This window comes from Oryctolagus cuniculus, chromosome 6 (genome assembly GCF_964237555.1).
Source record: "Oryctolagus cuniculus chromosome 6, mOryCun1.1, whole genome shotgun sequence".
NCBI lineage: Eukaryota > Metazoa > Chordata > Mammalia > Lagomorpha > Leporidae > Oryctolagus > Oryctolagus cuniculus.
This window is the reverse complement of record NC_091437.1, coordinates 117,520,801-117,530,926: the sequence shown is the minus strand read 5'-3', so window position 1 is coordinate 117,530,926 and position 10,126 is coordinate 117,520,801.

The following is a 10,126-nucleotide window of genomic DNA, read 5'->3' as shown; positions in this document are numbered from 1 at the left end:
AATAAATAAATAATTTAAAAAAATAAAAGTAGCCAGAGAGGGAGAGACAGAGACAGCAAGAGAGATCTTCCATCTGCTGGTTCATTCCACAAAAGCCTGCAGTTGTAATCACTGATGTCATAAATAAGAGTGTCAATTGTTAAATCAACAACAGGAGTCACTGTGTACTTGCTCCCAGGTAGGATCTCTGTCACTAATGTGTTGTATTATGAGAATTAACAGTCTTCAAACAGTACTTTGTGTGTCTGTGTGGGTGCAAACTGTTGAGATTTTTACTTAGAATAGAGTTGATCTTCTGTATATCAAGATAATTAAAAATGAATCTTAATGAAGAATGAGATGGGAGAGGGAGTAGGAGGTGGGGCAGTTTGGGGTATGGGAGGGCAGGTATAAGAGGAAGAACTGCTATATTCCAAAAGCTGTACCTATGAAATTTATACTTATTAAATAAAAGCTTTCAAAAAAAAAAAAAAAAAAAGCCTGCAATAGTCAGGACTGGGCCAGGCCAAAGCCAGGAGTCTCAAACTTCATCTGAGTCTACCACAAGGGTGATAGGAACTCCAGTACTTGCATTACCATCAGCTGTCTTCCAGGTACATTAGCAGAAAGTTGAATGAGAAGTGGTACTCCCATGTGGGATGCTGGTCTCCTAAGTGGCAACTTAAACCACTGTGCCACAAGACCCATCCAAAGAAATTATTTTTAAAAATATTCATTTATGGGGCTGGCACTGTGGTGCAGTGGGTTAAAGCCCAGGCCTGCAGCACCAGAATCCTGTATAGGTACCAGTTTGAGTTTTGCTGCTTCACTTCTGATCTAGCTCCCTGCCAATGCACCTGGGAAGGCATCAGAAGGTGGTCCAAGTCCTTGGGTCCCTACACCTACGCAGGAGACCCAGAAGAAGCTCCTGGCTCATGGCTTCAGATCCACTCAGCTCCGTCCATTGTGGCCACTTGGGGAGTGAGCCAACGGATTGAAGACCTCTCCCTCTCTCTCTCTCTCTCTGTCTCTACCTCTCTCAGTAACTCTGTCTTTCAAATAAATAAAAAAAAAATCTTTTTTAAAATAAGCATTTACTTGGGGTGGGGGGAGACAGAGCTCTCCCAACCACTACCCAAATGCCCACAGAAGCCAGGCTTGGGCCAGGCCAAAGCCAGGAGCCTGGAACCCAACCCAGATCTCCCATGTGGGTAACAGGGACACAAATACTTGAGCCACTATCTGTAGCTTCCTAGGGTATGCATTACTAGGAAGTAGGAATGGGAAGCAGAATAGTAGGTGCCTGTGGCACCAGCATCCCTTATGGGTACTGGTTCAAGCCCTGGCTGCACCACTTCTAATCCAACTCCAAGCAACGGAAGATGGTCCCTGACTTGGGATCGCCTCAGTTCTAGACATCATACCCATTTGGGAGTGAACCAGCAGATTGAAGACCTCTCTCTTTCTCTCTCTAGCTCTCCCTCTCCCTCTCCCTCTCCCTCTCCCTCCCTCTCTCTGTAATTCTGTCTTTCAAATAAATAAAAATAAATCTTAAAAAATAGAAGACTCATGACAGGACATAGATTTGGTAGAGATTTTAGAAATCATTTTAACCAACTGTATCACCTTACAGATAGAGACATTAAGATCTACAGAGGTGATTTGACTGAGGGCACATTGTTGACCAATGGCAGAGCCAGATCTTGGAGAGTATTGTCCAAGTTTCTGTGGTTGCCCATGGAGAAATGCTATGCTTGTGGCAGAAGATTCACTGCGAAAGGTGTTAAAAATATAATTTCAAGATTCAGTTCTTGCAGATTTTGATTTAATACATCTGAAAGGAGGCCAGTAAATCTGTATTTTTAAAGTAAATCAATTGCCATCATAAGTTAGTTGCTCCAAAGGAAGTTGAATTGTGGGTTATTTTAGCTGCTCTGGAAAGTGAGAATAGAAATTTTACCCTTAATTTTTCTTTCTTTGAAAAGACAGTTCTTTGTACTTCTGAGGAGCAGCAGGCCAGCCCTCTACCCATCTTTCACAGAACAGCTTAATGACAGTCAGCACATATTTAGCCAATTGACAGATTATGTGTGAAATCTGTAATTAGGCAGCTAATCTTTTTTGAAAAATATGTTATATTTCTAAGCACTAATATGTACATTTTCAAGAGACTAAGTGCTAGGTAATATCTTTGAATGTATTTTTGTCTCAACTTTTTCTTTCCCCTAGAAAGGGCATTTCAGCTAAAAGAGTAATATAGCAAAAGATGAAAATATTTGTTACCTTACAGAAAATAACATAGAGGTTGAGAAGGGTAAAAATAGAAAAACCAACTATAAAATCATACTTCAGAAAGCTGAAAAAATGGAATCAAAAGATAGGCTTATTTTGGTGCAAAAATTTTTTTGAAATCCATACATAGTTGATTCACAGTATGCATTTTCCACGAACTTTTGAAGACCCCCTTCACATCTGAAGCATATACACATGTAGGATATATAACCCCTATGTCTCCGCCTCCCACCATTCTGATACCTAATTCATCCTATTAGTGGTTAGGTCATCCTCAGGGACCTGAGCTTTACAAATGTGAGCGAATAGGTCTGCCCCAGGGAATCTAATGGGATTCTGGTCTTCTGTGTCCTCCTCTTGGGGCAGTTAGGGAGAACAAAGGGAGATGATTAAGGAAATCAGAAAGGCTTTCTTTCTCTGGAGAGGAAGTGTTTTGAAGGGAGTTTTCCTTCTACTGAAACACCTTCACCTTGGGTGAAAGTGAAATGTACTCACCATGTGTGGTGACTGCGGTAGACCCAGGCCGACAGTATTCACATTTGCACGTTCGCATTGCATACTCCTAGTTTTTCCTGAAAGCCTAGAAGAAACAATTGTGCTTTTTCTTTTCCTGTTTGACCTTTCTAACTTTCTCTCTTTTCTTCTCCTCCTTCTCCCTCTCCCCCTCCCCCTCCTCTTCCTCCTCCTCCTACATCTTCGTCTTCTCTCTCTCTCTCTCTCTCTCTCTCTCTCTCTCTCTCTCTCTCACAGTATTGTGCTGTAGCAGGTTAAACTACCACCTCCGATGCTGGCATCCATATAGTTGCCAGTTCTAATCCTGGCTGCTCCACTTCTAATCCATCTCCCTGCTAATGCGCATGGGGAAACAGTGGAAAATGGACCAAGTACTCAGGTTCCTGCCTGCTTTGTAGGAGAGATGGCTGGAATTCTTAGCTCTTGGCTTTGGTCTGGCCTAGCCCTGAGTGTTGTAGTCATTTAGGGAGTGAACCTGTGGATGGAAGGGCTCTCTCTTCCTCTGTGTATCTCTCTCTCTCCATGTAACTCTACCTTTAAAAAAAAAATAGAAAGAAAGAAAAGAAAATTGGAGCATTCTTTCAGGAACAGTTTTTTTTTCCCTGTTTATACTATTTGTTGAACTCTTTACCTATATTAACGCTATAGTGTTAATCTTATGTGTATAAAGTGAATTTGAAAATAGATCTTAGCAAAAATAATAATGGGAATAGGAAAGGGAGGAAGAAGAAGGGTGGGAATGTCAGTGAGAGGGTTGGGTGGGAAGAATCACTATGTTTCTAAATTTGTATATATGAAATGCATGAAGTTTGTATACCTTAAATAAAAGCTTTCTAGGTTAAAAACAAAACAAAACAAAACAAAAAACAAAAAACCTTAACTCAAGGGTCCTTTTCATAAGGAAGCCCTAAGAAAGAGGAGACAGGGGCCAATGGTGTGGTATAGTGAGGAAAGCTGCCTACTACAGGCACCAAATAGGTGCCGGTTTGAGTCCTGGCTGCTCCACTTCTGATCCAGCTCTCTGCTATGGCCTGGGAAAACAGTAGAAGATGATCCAAATCCTTGGGCTCTGCACTCACATGGGAGACCCAGAAGAAGCTCCTGGTTCCTGGCTTCGCATCAGTGCAATTCCGTCATTGTGGCCATTTGGGGAATGAACCAATGGATGGAAGACCGCTCTCTCTCCCTCTCTCTCTCTACCTCTCTATAACTCTGCCTTTCAAATAAGTAGATAAATCTTAAAAAAAAAAAAAAAAAAAAAAGCATGTTCTCTGCCACCAGTCAGCAGTTGTTTAACCAAGATTCTACCAACTGTTTCAACAAGTTCAGACAATTCCTAAGGGGTAGGTGTTCAGCTTCATAACCCTACAGAGGAACTCAGAGTTCAGTGGACTGCCAAATTCCTGTGCCATTTGATTCCCAAAGGGCTTCCTGTTAGAATCAGATCTCAGTGGAACTAACTTGGAGACTATTTTTAATTTTTTTCTCCCCTTGGACTTGCCCTGAGAAGTTTAGGAAAAGCAACAAGATTTTCATCGGTGTTTACAACCCTGACTCCAGAGACTTGAATTGTGACTTATAGAGGGGAAAGGAAAGTCCTAGCAAGACCCTTGAGATGGGCCCAGACTTTTGTTAACCTGGACCACCAGGGTTCAAATCTTGCTTCTGGTATTTACGAGCTAAAAGGCCTTTGGCAAGTTACTCCAGCCCTAGGCTGTTTCCTGGGGACAGAATAGTACCTCTTTCTTTCACTGTTGTTTCATGAGTCAATGAGGTAATATTTGGAAAGTGCTGCTTAGGACATAGCTTAGCGCACACACTATGAACTATGATGAAACAGGGCTTTTCCTGCCTTTGCAAGTACTCTCATTCGCTCAGTGAGGCTCTGGAGTTGGGTCGTGGATTTCAAGGGGTTGACATGACGTAGGAAAGAGAAACTTGGTGATAACCAATATGAATGAAAGGATGAACTGGTCTTTTCAAATAGTTGAAAGGCTCAGAGATTTCTGCAGAATCCTGTTAGTGAGGAATAAGAGTTGCTCTCAACCGGATGTCCCAGGGATGTGGTAATTTAGGGACTAGGTGTCAGACTCGATTTTGTTTAAAAAAAATAAAGATGTGGGGAAAAAATGTTATAATCTGTGTAAATAAAGACGTGCATATGGTAGATGAACTAAGTGAAATAACCTGGGTGTATCTCTGTTCTCTGCACGTTAACCAAGCTTCATGCACATTATGCAAAGTGCTGAAGGGGTCTCATCAACAATTTAGTGTCACTCATAGGGTCCATCTAAAGACAAATGTTCAAACTGCTTGTATGTTCACATAATTCTCTGACAAAAGTGGTTTTCAAAAAGTAAAAATTTAAAACTACATTAACATAGACAAAAAGGGCTTTAATTGGGTAACTATCAGATTCCACTATCTAAATGAATTTTCCACTCTATTAAAATAACAATGATTTAGACTTCAAAGCAAACTCAGCCTAGTTGTTTACCCTGCCACTCTAAGTATGTCTGTAAGATATCTCGATCTTTTGTTAGACAAATGTTACTGAGCTTAATTTGTCTTTGTTCTTTTTAAAAGTCTCGATTCACAAAGAACTGGGAATGCTTTGAATCTGCTCTCTAACACAATCCTATTTTATACCTGTGTGAAGAAATGTCTAATTCTGACTGTGTACAAATAGGTGGAATACACAAGTGAATGTGAAGATGTTAAGAAGAGGTTGGAGGAAATTGGAATACCAAAAAGCTCTAAGGGAATTGTGGAATATTTATGAAAATATGTGATGCATTTTGAAATGCAGATGTCTCTGGAACTGGAAATGTATTCATAGGAATGAAAACTGTCTTTAATAAATCTTCTTAATTAAAATCTATTGTTCTGAAAAAATATAAATCCTCCTTCAATATTAGAAACAGTAGCAAGAGGTGGGGGAAAGTATGGATTCAATCTGATTGCAGCAAAGAATTGTTAGTTGCTGGTTGCAACATTTTCTTTTTCTTTTTTTCTAAGCTAAAGGAGTGGCACTTTGGTAGACTGAACATAAATTATTTTCCATCACTGTATTCAATGAGGTAAAAACAATGGAGGCTTCTAGCACAAAAATATATCCAACTACTGGTAGGGAGAGAGCATTAGAATCACTGTGAAACCACATGAACATTTTTTTCCCATTGCAAGGGCTGGGAATGGGTGCTATCCTACTCTAAAGATTCCAATCCTGGGCCCAGCAAATGCCCTAGTGTGTAAGATGCCAGTGTCCCAGATTGGAGTGCCTGGGTTTAATTCCCATTTCTATATCGGACTCCAGCTTGCAGCAAGTGCAGACCCTGAAAGAAGAGGGAAGGTACGGTGATGGCTCAAGTAGCTGGGTTTCTACCACTTACATGACAGACTCCTGGGTTCAGCCCTGCTCCAGCCCTGGGCATTGCAGGCATTTTGAGGGGATGAACCATCCAATGGGAACTCTTTCTCTCTCTCTTTCCTTATTTGTCTCTTAAATAAATAAATATTTAAGAAAAAAAAATTGGCCGGAGCCGCGGCTCTCTAGGCTAATCCTCTGCCTGCAGTACCGGTACTCCAGGTTCTAGTCCCAGATGGAGCGCAGGTTCTGTCCCGGTTGCTCCAGCTCTCTGCTGTGGCCCGGGAGTGCAGTGGAGGATGGCCCAGGTGTTTGGGCCCTGCACCCGTGTGGGAGACCAGGAGAAAGTGCCTGGCTCTTGGCTTCGGATTGGCGCAGTGTGCCAGCTGTGGCAGCCATTTGGGAGGGTGAACCAATGGAGGGAAGAAGGGAAGACCTTTCTCTCTGTCTCTCTCTCTCACTGCCTAATTCTGCTTGTCCAAAAAAAAAAAAAAAATCATTATAAGAAATAAGCCTAGCCTATCCTTCCTCAATATTCAAACCTCCATGAAACGCAAAGAGAATGCTTAGAAATGAAAATGTCTACGTTATTGCATGTATGAAAAATATATAAATTTATCCTTTCTTCCTACTCTTCAACTCATTAAGCTTTAAAAACACTAAGCCTTTGAGTTAAGTCAGTGCACTACGGCATCATTGTCATAACATGTCAATAAGATGAAGTAAACTAATTTCATAAGTAGGTGAGTTGAGGTGCCCAGAGGCTGAGGCAGGCCTGCCTTGCACAGTAGGCAACATACCACTGTTAAGGAAGAACCCCGTTCACTATGGTGAGGGAAAGCAGCTTCGGAGTGGCTTGTGGCTAAGCACAGGGAGGTTGTAATAAACTGCACACCTACAATTCATTAGTATGTAGTATCTTTCCTCAGTTATACATTGCAGATGGCAGAAATTTCTAGTCAAACACTAGGCAAATAGAGTCACAGGCAAGGGATAACTATCACTGATCCTTCCCAGGAGAGTAACAGATGACCTTACCCTGCCTGCAGTGATCACCCACTCAGGGCTCAACTTTTGAAGAACGTCTGCTCTTATTTAGATAAACAGCTTTGTGACTGCTTATTTTATTAATGCCTGATAATGGGCCTCCATTGCAGATTGCAGGTGCCACTACAGCAGCTGGGGATCTTAGCAATCTTATTCTGTGCTCACGCCTTGTGTGTGTGTGTGTGTGTGTGTGAGCTTTTCTTCTGCCATGGATACAAGATCTCCCTCTTTTTTTTAAATGTGCTGGAACTCTTTCCTTTCTTCCATTTTCTATAAAGATTTATTTATTTACTGGAGACACAGAGTTACAGACAGAGAGAGGGAGAGACACAGAGAGAGAAGTTTTCCCACTGGTTCCCTCCCTAGATGGCCACAATGGCCAAAGCAGGGCCAATCTGAAGCCAGGAGCCAGGAGGAGCTTCTTCCAGGTCTCCCACGTGGGTGCAGGGGCCCAAACACTAAGGCTGCAATAAGATTTTTTTGTTTCTAAAGGCTGGGATAAGTTGTGCTGATATTGTTGTTACATGAACTCAGTGCAGAGTTTCACACCCTTCTCTGCCCACCAGACTGTCAGCTCTCCTGAAGAAGTGCACTGACTGGCTCTCTCTCTCCTGGGTCTTAGTGCTCTGAAGATTAGCTCACTATCAACTTCCTTGGGTAGCCACCTCTCCACTCTTGCTAGGGTTTTTTTGTTTTGTTTTGTTTTGAGATTTATTTATTTATTCGAGAAGCAGAGAGAGGGACAGACAAGAGAGACTTTTCTATTAGCTGGTTCACTGCCCAGATGGCTGCAATGGCCAGAGCTGGGCCAATCTGAAGCTAGAAGTAGGAGCTTCTTCCATGTCTCCCACGCGGGTGCAGGGGCCCAAGGACCTGGGCCATCTCCTGCTGCTTTCCCAGGCCATAGCAGAGATGCTCTACCAGAAGTGGGGCAGTCAGGACTTGAACCAGCACTCATATGTGAAGCTGGCACTGCAGGCAGGTGCTTAACCTATTATGCCACAGTGCCGGGTCTTATACGGTGTTCTGTGTATTTTGTGAACACAAGAATGCTGTGGTGCAAACTGTAATAGCAGGGCTCTGTGTATGTTGGGAGTCTTCAAAAAGTTCATGTGAATGTATACTATGAAAATAAATGTGCCTGGATTTCAAATATTTTTGCAGCAAAATAAACTTATGTTTTAAATCTGTTTTCACTGGTTTAAGGAAGATGGTAGGGAATGATGTCCTCAATGCTTCCTGTCAGCTCTGAAACCTTCCTCCTGGGAGGGTGGCCCACCACCCTGGGCATTATCTGGATGCTTGTTAGAAATGTAGAATCTCAGGCCCCAGCTCAGACCCACTGACCTGGATTATGTATTTTAACACAATCTGCAGGAGCTTAGTCCATAAATTAAAGTTTGATTTATACTGCTTGTAAGCACTGGAAGATATTTACTCTTCTCTTCTTGGAAGAAGATGATTTAGTTTGAGCTACAACAGTGCTATAGGGCATGTATGTTTCAAACTTTAAAGTACGTACTAAGTCCCTGGGGATTGTGTTAAAAAGCAAGTAACTACGCAAATATATATATATATATATATATATATATATATAGTTGTGAAAATATTTCATAAGAAATATTTGTGGAAAAATTAAAGACTTGAAGATTCAGGGCCAATGTCAGTCTAGAAGTGATTTTTACAATCTTTTATTAAGGTATAGTATTTGTACACCTTTATTGGGACACATGGCAATGTTTCAACATAAGCATACTGTGTAAACTGATCAGCTTAGGCAAGCAGTACCTACATCTCTGCACACCCTTTCTCCATGCTTTACCAGAAAAATAGAACAAATCAAAATTTTCCATCTTGTAGCAATTTTTTCCTATTAAAAAAAAAAAAAACTGGACTAGACTGTAAGCCACGTCCAGTCAACTGGGCAGGTGACAGCACTGATTCTGTGGTTTTCCAGGGGCCTAACCTAAAGGGCATAGTGATCGGATGATTTCCTGAAAAGGCACAGATGCAGTCTGCCGGGAAGAGGAGAGACTTAGACCAGGGGAAAGAGCTGGGCCTGTATAACAGATCTGCCTTTTCTGACTATGTTGCCTTCCAGTAGGACAATTGGATCGCTTGGTTGGTGTCCAGCCCTATTGAGAAAAAATAAGTAAGAAAAAAGTAAGCACTGTGAAAAATAACTTCATGCTGAGCATGATTAACCATAGTCCATATTTGTTAGAGATTTGTTGGCCAAAAATTTCTTCTCTTCCCATTGCTGTGTGCGCTGTGAGCAAGTTGGTGGCTCTTTTTCTCCCCAGAGGTGGATGTACTACAGTGATGTGGTGACTCCTGTATGGAAATAGTCTTATGAAGTGATATGGGATTCATCAGACTGGAGTGCTTTATGGGGTACATTGATATTTTTAAAGGATTAGGAAAATGGGATGATTAAAACTGTAACATATGCCTCTCTTAAAGGGTGGATTTAATGCGGACATAGATACACTGATCCTGCATAAGTAAGGCATAAATTTCCAAATAAAAATGATTCTTTACTAAGTATAAACATCATTTAAACAATCTGGATTATATAAACTATCAATGATATAATAATTAAATGGAAGAATGAGAGCATGCCCCAGACAAGTTAAACAGCTTGTGAATTTTGACTGCATATGGATGCACATGTGTACTGAAGAGTACATGTTTCAAACTACTATAGAAAACTAGAAGGAAGGAATTATTTATCTCTCATATATGCTGGTTTGAAATTCCTTTCACATTTTGTTTAAAATTTTCCTGCTTATTGTAGAAAGCAAATTGAATCTTCAGAAAAATTTGTGGTCTACAACAGAATATAAAAAAAATTTTATGCACACTTAAAACAAGACCACGTAGAAAAACACATACCCCCCCCCCACACACACCAAATTCATCAGATTT